The sequence below is a fragment of the Lacerta agilis genome, chromosome 2 (assembly GCF_009819535.1).
Source record: "Lacerta agilis isolate rLacAgi1 chromosome 2, rLacAgi1.pri, whole genome shotgun sequence".
NCBI classification, from domain to species: Eukaryota; Metazoa; Chordata; class Lepidosauria; order Squamata; family Lacertidae; genus Lacerta; species Lacerta agilis.
The window spans coordinates 30,465,250-30,477,698 of record NC_046313.1 but is presented as its reverse complement, the minus strand read 5'-3'; the positions used below and the strand labels follow the sequence as shown (position 1 = coordinate 30,477,698).

At 45.6% G+C, this 12,449-nt stretch overlaps 1 protein-coding gene across 1 annotated transcript in view; it reads right to left on the bottom strand.

Annotated features, from left to right (window-relative positions):
- The window catches only part of SLC9A3R1 (SLC9A3 regulator 1), a 59,590-nt gene that overhangs the window by 19,871 nt on the left and 27,270 nt on the right, over nt 1–12,449 (bottom strand). The window lies entirely within an intron of this gene.

Sequence of the window (12,449 nt, the reverse complement as noted above, 5' to 3'; positions counted from 1 at the left end):
CTTTTCCCTATTTGTTTTGTAATGCAAGAAAATCTCTAATAAAAACTAATTTTAAAAAAATACTGCACCCCTTAACCGACCTGTGTTTGCTGAATACCCATACGAAACAGCAAGAGAGCGAATGCTTTAAATAATGAAACTCCGTCATTCCCCATATACATCCATACATATGTACAAAGGATTAGCAACCCAAACAAGAGTGTTTACTGGGAACTTTAATATCCACAACAACAGAGATGGCAGAAGAACACCCAACCCTCCCATTATTCATTTATTTGACTCGCTGGGTGCCCTGCCTCAATGCTTCCTCTTTGAATGGAGATAGGAAAGCTGGGCAGTGATGGAAGAAAACGTCATTCACAGCCACTGCCCACAGTGAGGAGGAGCTGGCACACCCAGCAGCTGGCACAACTTCACCCTCCTCAAACAAGGAAGCCAAGTCCATGACGAAGCTTATTTGAGAAAGCGGAACATCCAGTAATTGCAACATATCCCCACAGACATACAGGGCAGAATCCACAGCCACCCTCAGTCACCTCACTCTTCAATATGGTGTGCTCAAAGGACACCCATTTCTGCAACTCGTGTGGTGCCTCTCAGTTGGCCTAATATCAAACAAGCATGTCAGATGTTCACCTCACTGCCATGTCTCTTTTTAGGAAACTGCTAGGTGGATCTACCACCTGATTCCTAGGTCTCCCTATGAGCTACAGAAATACCCATCTTTCTCCACTGCTCATGCTGGTACAATGTTTCCCCCCAGTTATGGAGCTCTGGAAAAATAGGGCACCCCCACCCTAATATTTAGTCTTATGTTTTTATTTATTTATTGCCCACCTTCACCCAATGATCCCAGGGCAGGATTCAGCATAAAAACACAATGTTAGACAAAAATCTACCAGCAGCATACAAATCAATATGGCTAACCTGACCCAAAACACCCACCCACCCCACCCACACATGAAAACAAAGACCACCACAGCCAACCACAAATGAACAACCACACCCTAGGCCAACCCCAACATCTCTCACTACCAAAGGAACACAAGCGAACAGCAGAGAACCTGCACAACAACACTGACACCAAACCCTACATATATTAAGTAAAATAGAAACATCGTCGCCCCACCCATCTTCCCCCCTCCACCTCTTTCCCCCTTTTTCTTCCCAGTGTCTCAACAAATGAAACTGATTTGTAAAAATGATACATGTAAAAAATATGAGAGAGAGAGAGATTCCACACACTTTTGTAAATCAAGAAACCTTTAATAAAAAATACTTTTTAAAAAACCACAATGTTAGAAACCATTTTAGAACAACTTGGCAATGATCTTCCTACGCAAAGGAATTGAAAAGAAAGATTAGACCATTCTGGGGAGGACAGAAAGGAACTCTTCCCATTAAAAGTTTCCAGGTTGATGTTAGAATTTCTTCTGCAAGCAGCTTTGATATTTTATATGAGCGAGAAACCAATGCTGCTATTCATTATCAGATTCAAGACTGTGGAAGCTCTATACTGAATACACTGTGGGAGGAGACTTTTAAGTGACTTTTTCCAATGCTGGGAAACACATGTGGACCATCATATCAGAAATGTGGTATAGGAGTTGAGGGCAAGCTTCAAATTAAACATCTGCCCCTTACTCTGGAAGAGGAAAGAGGGATGGGGGACCTGTGGACTCCTCCAGGTATTGCAAGACTCCCATCAGTTCCAGCTGGCGTGGCCAATGGTCAGGTAATAATGAGAATCCAGCAACACCTAGAGAGCCGTCACGGGTTATTCACGCCTGTTCCAAGAATTCACAGAATATAAGCAGATGGACCTTCCTTTGGAATTTTCTCCTTAGGATAGATATTGACACGTGCTGAAACACCCAATTCCTCAGCCATTTACAGCACACGAACTTGTCTCAGAAGCTTTAGCCATGATGGCACACTGACCCGGCAACCCTACCAACATGTGTCCTCCACAGGCTTGGCCCGGAGCGAATCTTCTCATGTATTGCTTGCCAGATGATGAAACACACAAGCATTCCTCAAATTATACTGCAGCCTCTGATGCATGCTGGGGGTTTTGAACGAAACCCAAAAGTTTTAAGATTTGCATTTGCCAGAACTGCTTTGTTTGGTATGCAAGGAGGCAGGGTTGGTTATAGCTATGATTTAGAGCTGCAGTGTCTCTTTCTTAACCCCGTCCAAATTTTTCCTGTGAACCTACTGCTCTAGGAGGCACCCTGTAGATCCTGTTACTAGAAGAACTCTGTTTATAATGAGTGGGTTTGGGGAAAGGAAGTATGGCAAGGAGGGTCAGGTCATCCCCCTTCCTCCAGTGAAAGAACCCGCTTGACCTTGTTTCCCAATTATGGTTCAAATCTTAAGAAAACATTTCATCACAGAATGAATAAAGGCGAAAGCTCTGGGAAGTCTGATGTAAGGACAAATTGACAGAAAGCAGATGATCACTGCAGCAACACACCATCATGGGTAGCAAACAGAGTACAAGAATTGCACATCATCCACCAGACAGAAAGATGGAGGAATGTATTGGGGGTCCCACATTGGCAACCATCAAGGGGGTGGGTGGAATCCTCCTAGAGATCAAAGCATTCGTTTCACAAAGGACCACAGAAGACAGTATGCCATCACTCCTATCTCAATAGACCGGCTATTTTAGTTGGCAGTCACTTGCCTCTAGCGTCCCCACTTTTAAATTCCCAATGGCTCACGTGCTGTTACTTTAAATAAGAATAAGAATCAGCTCGATAAGAGAAAATGCCCCTGTTACAAGCACTTTTTTTAATGCAAGCCAAGAGCAGGGCTGGGTGATATTTGGTTTTTCAACATTGCAGTGTATCACCAGCCAAACATTGCGGTTTGGTGATATACCACAATGTTGAAAAAAGCTGCATTGGTCCTGGCCCTTGAGGCGCTGGGTGAAACTGCCGCAGCTCTCACCGTGGGAGCTGGGGCTCTTTCACCCCAGCACCTTGCAGGTCGGGGCCAATGCAGCTGGCCCAAGCCCGCTGCTCAGCTGGGGGGGGGATCCTGCCCAAGAGCTGAGCAAGCCAGACCACTCCCCAAGATGGAGGGAGCCCTGCAATGGAGGCTGACAGCCTCCGTTTGCAGGGCTCCTTTGCCAGCGAACCAGTAGCAAGTCCGGGGCTTCGTAAACCTGCTGTGCTCTCCTCAGCCAAGCATTTTAAAGACACGGAGGAAGGAACAAACTGTATCAGCGCCTCACCAATGCAGCTTGTGGCGGCAGTTTCACCGCTGAGTGAAACCACCATCACGGTTAGCCCCTCATAGCAATTCTGGGCGATATATTGATCTATCGCCCAGGCCTACTCAAGAGCGGGCTTTTCTCCAAGATTCCACCACCTCCCACAATTTTCCCTTCTGCGGAAATCAAAGTGGCAAGGAAAGCAGGGCGTTGCCTTCACTTTACACATCCCCAACAGACCTTTCTATTGCTATCATCCAGACTTGTTGGCAAGAGGCACAGCTTTGGGGGATATTTGGACAGCCCTCAGGAATGATGGACATCTCTGGGTCGATCTCTGGGAACTAGTTCCGCTAAAAAGGCCTGAAGGCTGTGGAACCAGCATTCTATCAAGATGCATTTCAAGAAGAAGATGAGGAGGAGGAAGAAGAATTTGGACTTGATATCCCGCCTTTCACTTCCCTTAAGGAGTGCCAAAGCGGCTGACATTCTCCTTTCCCTTCCTCCCCCACAACAAACACTCTGTGAGGTGAGTGGGGCTGAGAGACTTCAGAGAAGTGCGACTAGCCCAAGGTCACCCAGCAGCTGCATGTGGAGGAGTGGGGAAGCGAACTCAGTTCACCAGAGTGCGAGTCCACCACTCTTAATCACCACACCACCCTGGCTTTCAAGCCATTTTTCTCAAACATGCCCCCTGGCATACCTTTTCTGTTGCAAGAACTCTGCCAACAGAAAGATCCAAAGTACCCTCCTATGCAAGAAACAGCCCTGTTTAAAATGGCCCTTGCAATGAGAATCTGGGCACTGGATATCAAACAGCTTTACTGTTTTCCTAGAACTGGATTGCGGAGTACAACTTGCACACAATGCAGAGTTGTCACCATGCATTTGTTTAGTCTATGGTTTCCAATAAAAAGGAATGAGCCTTCTCACTCTCTCTCCTCCTGCTGCTTTCCTCCCCCTTTTCAACATCACTCATTACAACTACCCAGCTCAGAAACCAGAGGCACCTTTCTAGCAGCTTGGTGGAAAAAATACACTTTCATTTCTACTGTGTACCTTTTTTGAAGTTTAGCTAAATTAAGGAAACGGTTTTGGCAGCTGAACCAAGCACTTCCCTTGCCTGTATGCCTCCAGCCCTTCGCCCCATGCACAAAACACATGGCTGTCGGTGCAGCTGGCATCCTCCTTCCCTTGCTTCTGCACTCAAAGACATCCTCACGTTCTGCCCTCTACTACTTCCTTAACTCCGTTTCTCACCATCGCAGGGGGCAGAGAAAACTAGCCAATAAGAAAAGCACCTCATCTCCATTTAGCACCAATGCATTTCGGAAGAAATTTCAGAGGAAAAATAACCACAGATTTTTGCGTTTAAGAAAATGCGTTCTGTGCCACATTCTGTCTATGCTAGTTATAGCAAGAACTTTAGCTATGCGACCAATTGTAGCTTTTTGGCATGACCATAAGGAAAGGCCTGAAGGTTTTTTAAAGAATTGGCAGGCAGTTCCTTTACGATACCTACTCCCAGGTGCACGGCGCCCTGCTAGCACAGACATGTGTACAGTACAAAACCCCGCAAAAGCAGGCACATGCAGATAAATACAGTACACACACACCCACACCCCTGAAACATTCCTCCTTTGAAATAGCACCGCCACCGCCTCACAAAAACAAAACAAAACAGGGCTCTGAAAATTATCCCCCCACCTGCACCAGCAGCTTTCCAGAATTCTGCTACCCAATTCTATACAGTGGGTAGGTTGGCTCTAAGTCCAAGGGCAAAACAGTGGGTGAATTTGTGTCTAAGGGCACCAATGTGAGCATGCACACAAATCTTTCTGTCAACCGAAGTTCCCCCTTTATTTACAGTCTGGTCCCTCAAGAGCAAAGCACGCAAAATAATCCAAACATGGACCCAACGTGCCTCATATTAAAATAAATCCAATGCAAACAATGTATTACAGTGCTTAGAGCAGGGGCGAGGAACCCCCAGCCCATGGGCCCAGCACAGATCTCCAAGTTGGCCCGTGATGCAGCTTCCTCAAAACCACAGGCAGTTGCCCCAAACTTGATGTCATATGTGAAGTTAGTTTCAGGCAGGTAGAGGAACAGCTGGAGCATCTGCAGAAAAGAGTTCCCTGTGTGGAGCACTATTACACTCTGCTTGGTCCTTGGGAAGCACAGAGCCCAGGGCTTGCAAAGCCACAGTGTTTCCCAACAGCTGCTGGGCATTTGGGAAGCGCCATGCAAAGTTGCATTGCAAAGGCCAAGCACAGCTATTGCTTTCATGAAAAAGAAAAGCAAAACTGGGGATTCCCAAAGCAACAAGGCAGATGATCAACAGTTTTAGCAAATGCCAAGACAATCTCTTTTGTTTTAACATGCTTGAACTGAATAAGGCATTCCACTGCTGTGTATACCCTGCAGCTTTGAAAGCACATTCCTAAGCATATGCTCTTCCCATCAAAGATTTATGGGAACTGTGGTTTACACGAGTCACAATTCTCAGCAACCCGTAACAAACTACAGTACCCAGAATTCTTTTAGGGGAAGAGTGTGCTTTGGATGTTTCAAGGTATTGGGTGCATACAGAACAATGGTCCGCCTAGATCTGCATCATTGACTTTAGCCTTTCCCAACCCTCCACATGCTGTTGGACTACAGCTCCCAACTTAACTGACCATTAACTACACTGGTAGGAGTTTGAGACCAGCAACACCTGCAGGGCATCCACTTAAGGAAGGCTGGTCTGCACTGACTGGCAACAGGTTTCCAAAAGTTTCAGAAAAGAGATGCCAGGGATTGAAACAGATCCCTTCTGCATGCAACACATGTGCTCTACCCCCGAGCTACAGCTCTACTCTTGCATGTAGTTAATTCACATCTGGGTTATGTAGGCCACAATGCCTCTGATTTTCAAAGTGAGGAACTGAAGCAAGGGGCCCATTATAGTGGGCTGGCAAAGGCCACCCAACATGTCTTTGCAAGTTGGGATTTAAATCTACGCCATTCGTTTTCAGCAAGAAAACAGCCATTACTCTGCTTGACACAGGGGCCATCAATCACCTTCCCAACTTTATCCAGCTCTGTGCCATTTTGTACAAGCCTCATGTATTTATATATAAAAAAACCAAGCACTCAGGAAGTCACTCCCCTGACAGCGCAACTACAAATTGCACATTATCTCAATTTGCATGGGAACGCAAAGGTGAGCAATCCCTAAAAGCAGCGCTAATGGAAAAACTGAAGGACGACACTGGGCCACGGGGAGGAATGTTTACAGCTTGAACCTGGCTCTGTTTAGTTTCCATTTACTGCTTTGGAGCCATTGTTTTATGATGAAGGAAAGCAGGCAGTTGCCAGCACTTGCAGGCATGGGGCATCTGGAGCTGGGTTATCCATGCCAAAACCATCCATGAGCCAGCTAGCACAAGAAACTCTGGGCAGTTTCAGTCTGAAACTACTAAGGCTAAACACATTAAACCAGAAAAGCAGCTTTGTGCAGAGATTTCAGCCTAGAATCAGATGGAATGAAAGGGATGGAAAGAAGCAGGACCTAAGGATGCAAAGTTCAGCAGGGTATGTTACCTTTGATCTTGGGAGGCAGCATCTCCTGCCCCCTTAACCCACAGAGTCGTAGAATTGAAGGGTTGGAAGGGACCCCGAGAGTCATCTAGTCCAACCCTCTGCAATGCAGAAATCTCAACTAGATCATACATGACAGGTGGTCATCCAACCTCTGCTTTGAAACCTACAAGGAAGGAGAATCTGCCACCTCTTGTGGAAGTCTGCTCCACTGTCAAACAGCTCTTACTGTCAAAAAGTTCTTCTTGATGCTTAATTGGAATTTCTGATACAGCGTTCAGTAGCCAGTACCTGCAGATTAAACATCCCTTTGAAACAAACAAAGATTTTTTAAAATGTCGCTATTAGACTTTGCAATGCCATTTTGTGCATAATGGGGGTGGGGACTAGTCCAACTCAGTATCCCACCTCCACCCAAAGTTTCTTCAGTGGAAGAATGTTAAGGAGAGCAATGCACAGTTAACTTTCCCTAGCTCACAGCTGCGCCTTATGGCTAGGCTAGGCTCCGTCCAACCTGTTCTGTTCCCCGCTTACACCCAAGCACTGCATGGCACAGGCAGCACAATCCCATCCATGAGTCACCACTGAAGTCAGTGAGACTTACTCCTGGGTAAATATGTGGACAGGGGCTGTGGACAAAAGGTAGCCTCTCTGGACAACTCTTGCACTGTTAGCATGAAGTCCTATTTGGGTGAGGAATGTGCCTGCTGGCACACACGAAGTTTAATTTATTAAAGGAAGGAAAGCAACATAAACTTGCATTGTGGTTACTTACTAAAGAGAGGCGGGAAGGCAGCTTCCGCCAGTGAGCAGGCTATCAGCAGCCTCAGTGCAGAACACTATGGTAATCATACCTGCCCACTTAACTTCCTGGCTGACAATGACAGCAGAAAAGCAAAAGGGCCAATTCTTGCAACCACTGGGTTTGCGGTTGCCATCTGGCACTGATGAGGCTGCCTGCATCCTGTCCATCACCGATTACACAAAGCCACTGTCACATGTTCCATAATGCTTTTTAATGCACTCTACCACAAGTTTCAGCTGTTAAACTTGTTTGCACTGATGCACAAGCCTTCAGCATTGCTCGTGCAGAGGCCAGGGTCCACATACAAATGGCAGGCCATGGGCAGAGACCATATACACAGCTGAATTTCAAACATAATTTTTACAGGGTGTTGGCCTTAATTATCAAGTTTCTACGGAAAAACCAAAGAAAGAAACTGCCCAGCTTCTGACTCGAAGTTTACTGACATGTTAATAGAATTGCCCTAGCTCTGCACAACAGCAAGAGCAGACAATCACCACAGCCACACCAAAAGTGAAACAATCAAAACCTATTATAATTGCTTGGTTATGGTCCAGAGACTCAATTGCTAACCAGTGTTAGTACCTCAGATATATTAATCTAATCACCAAATGGCACCTTAAACCTAGGTTATGGTTGCCACAACGTAATATCTAGGTGTCATCCCCCCCATTGAAATATTAGTATTAGTATTATTAAGAATAAGAATCATTTCATTTCTATACTGCTTTATATTTTAAAGAACAAATCTCAAAGCAGTTTACAACACATTAAAACACCGAATAAAACAACCCAGAATACAGTGGACCCTCTGGATACAAACTTAATCCGTACCAGGGGTCCGTTTGCACCCCAAAAATAATGTAAATAGAGGTGTGCTTCTGCGCACACATGCGGGGTGACTGAGCGCTTCTGCACATGCATGCGTGGCGAAACCCGGAAGTATACACTTCTGGGTTTGCCGTGGCCATAACCTGAAGATTCCATATCCAGAGGGATACGTAAGTAGAGGTACGACTGTAAAACAAATTCAAGCTTCAAGTAAATTATTTCAGATCCTTCTCTAAGCGACATTTTGCTTTCCCCAGTCACCAGCCTGGCATCCAGAAGTCTCCCAAGTGGTTGCAACTGGACCTATGCTAGTTGCAAAATGCGCTTGGCGCCTGGCTAATTTCTAACACTGTTCCCAACACATATGCACATTCAACACTGGCTAATTTTTTAGTGTTTGCTGTAATCCACACAGAGAAGGTGTTCCAAAGCCTTGGTGCCTCCCACAAAGCAGCCCTTTGTCTCAAAGATACCCACTTGCTTGGCCATGCAAGGACAATGGCATAGCAAACTAGGATGGCAAAGCTGATCTGAAAGCCCAGGCAGGTTGCTATAGGGGCAAGTGGTGATTTAGGTAACCATGCCCAAATTTAAAGATTTAAATGCCAAACCTTCCATATAAATTAAGCCCAGAAATGGACAGGTAACCAAATGAAGCTGGGACAAATCTGGCTTCCATATTTTGGGCCAAGTTACACTTCCAAACAGTTTTCAAAGGCAGCCTCACAAAGAACACATTGCATAAGTCTAGTCTGGGAGTAAACAAAACATAGATAACTAATGCTAAGCATGTCTTCAAGAAAGAACTAAGTTGTTGAATCAACCAAAGCTGATAAAACCCACCAGGGTCCAAGTGTATGGCCCAAGCTGCACACTTGCTCCTACGAGGGCAGTACAGCCCCATCCAAAGTAGAATGAATACCACTTTTTGATACTGGCCAAAATTCCTGGCAAGCCAACAGTACTTCTCTCTTATCTGGGATTCCTTTCATTTGATCTCTATTTGCTGGGTGCTGCTACCCTCCTGCTTTCCTAGAATGTTTTGCAACACGTCACCCAAAGAATGGATGACCCACTTGACCTTCCATCACAGAGTTCTTCCCTTTTTAATTCCAGGTACATATTGACTTTTGATTAAAGGCCTTCTTTGGCTCTCCAAGAGAGAACTTGCTGACAAGGCTGAGGCAAAATAGTCATCATTGCTAGCAAAGGCACAATTGTTCTAGAAGATTGAAAGGCTATTTTAAATCTAGATAAGCAGTAACATTTCATGCACAAGAACCTTTTCTTCATTCTAGGAAACCCCATGCCTAGGATTCCCCAATGTGACACCCAGGGTTCCAGCAGACATACACACACCCCGACATCCACAAAGGACACCTGCTACTCTCAGTTAAAAAACAAACTGAGGGTGATTATTTTGGTTGTTTCGTAATGGGTGGTCTGGTATTTTTGTGTGCTTTATTTGTTTCATATGTATTTTGTCTGGGGGTTTTGTGGGAAGGGGTTCTGAGCATTGTCAGCTTTTCTTCTGTGAAACGGGTATTTTGTGGTGCCCTTGACAGTCCATTTTGGCTTGTAAATATTTCTTTACAGTGCTTTTTAGCATATTACATTGTTGTATTGTACTTCAATATTTTATTGCAAGCCACCCCAATAACTTATTGAAAGAACTGAATATTAATCACTATTGTCCAGAGTGGCAAGTCATGGCTTCGCCTATGTTATGTACTGAGTTGAATAGGATCCAAACTGCAGCAGTCTGATTGGTCCTAGAACAATAGGATTGAGATTGCAGCAGTCTGACTGGTCCCAGAACAATAGGATTGAGATTGCAGCAGTCTGATTGGTCTGCAGGAGCCACCCAATCCAGCTCCAGGTGGAAGTGAATCCGCACTCTGATTGGCATACAGGAGTATCCCGGAATTAGCCAATCACGTGGGGCCCATTGTGTAAATAGTGTATATAAAGCAAACGTTTTGGGGGAACTACATTCCTCACTACTATGAGCTGAATAAAGAGCATGAAAGTCACACTGGACTCCGAGTATCTTTCAGCCTAGCTTGAAACCACCTACTATCAAGACCCAGAAACGTTCAGTGTTTCTGTCCTCATGTTTACCCCTGCTCCTCAAGCACACAGGTTAAATGCATGGAGTGCACATCTCAATTGTTTGCTTGTTTCACTGCAAGGCTTATCTAGGATAGTTCTTCCTTGAATGGCATATACAGTGGTGCCTCGCAAGACGAAATTAATTCGTTCTGCGAGTGCTGTCGTATAGCGAAAATTTCGTCTTGCGAAGCACCAACGGGGGAAGAGTGGTTTGACGGGGGGGGGGGGATCGTGGAAATTTTTCGTCTTGCGAGGCAAGCCCATAGGAAAATTCGTTTTGCAAGACAGCCTTTCGCTAGCGAATGCCTTTTGTCTAGCGAGTTTTTCGTCTAGCGAGGCATTCGTCTAGCGAGGTACCACTGTAGGTTATTTAGACTATCACAATCCCCTGCCAGGATGGTAACCTCCTACAGCCCCTCCTTTCTATTCTTCATTAATGAGTTGTGCTCATTATGCTATCAGGCGAGTTATAAGCGATCCCTCTTTCAATGCTATTTGCACCTGCAAACGTTTGGAGGTGGTCACACAGCTTCATTTCCTGTCAGGGCATTTCTTCTGCTGAAATCCTGCAACTTTTTTTTCCCACACCACAAATGTTCTGAGTATTTCTCATCTCACTTTTGTTGAGCTACATACACCCCCTCTAATGCAGCAGCACGGGGGGGGGGGAGAGAAGCATAGCAGAATAAGAAAGCAGAACGGACCCACCTTAAACGCACCGTTATATGGCGTCAAGAACACGTTGCAGAATGCACAAGCTCAATAAAACAACGCTCTGAGGAAAACGGTGTTGGCTCCTCGCCTTGTGGCACTAATCTCACTAGGATAACGCGGCTCTCTTGAGTGATGCAAAAGGGCAAGAGAATGGCTGAGCCAGACAAGTCCCTACAGAAAACGGGATCTCCAGCACAAGGCCTCCGTTCTCTCTGCTGTGCAGTCACGTGACTTTTGAGAGAGGGATTCAGGCACGCTGGCTCAGTTTCAGGCCTTGGGCCTAACTCCACCTTCAGTCTTCAATAGCTACAATAACTTATAGAGCGTTGGGAGGGAGCTCAACATTCAAAAGCTCATCTTCGTTGCCAAGCCAGATGTTCCTGCTTTCAAGATGTTAGTGCTTCCTCTGTAACCAGCCTTCCCCCCCCCCCAACACAAAAACCCTGCCCAAACATCTCAGCAGTCTCTGTGCCTTTTGGGGTTTAATCCAAAAACCCGATTTATTCCCCCGTGTTTATTAGGGGTAACTGAAATTAATAACAGAATTGTAGAGTTGGAAGGTGTCGCGAGCCCTTCGCCCTGTACAGCCCACCCCCGGACGTTTTACGGTCTATGAGTGCTGCACCAACGACAAACGGTCCCCAGCTGCAGCCCTTCAGACTACTAGCTGGATCCTGCTTACTTCATTCACCACAGACGAGGATATTGTGAACTAAAAAGTTGTTTATTGAGTACAAAAGCTTGTGGTTGCTGATAAATAAAAGGTTGTTCAATAAGCTTATAACAGTTGTCCTATACCGGCCTATTACCTCTAAATGATACCGGCCTATTACCTCTAACAGTTAACTAAATGCCAATAACAACACGTTTCACAATCTGTTTATCCTCTCTGCTAACTTCCACCTCAGACTCTAAACTCCCAGCTCTATCTCCTGACTCACACTGCTCAACTAACTCTCCCCACTTCTCACTCCGTCTCCAACTCTAACTTCAACTCCACCTGCCCACATTTCTCCCTCACTGACCACTGGGAGGGGTGTTTTATACCCAGGCTGAGCCCGCCCCTGAGGGTTCTAACTGTCAGAAAATTTAACCCCTACCTGGCATTGGGCTAGTTCTCCACATAAGGGACCACAAGAGTCGTCAAAGTACAACCCCCTGCAATGCAGGAATCTTTTGCCG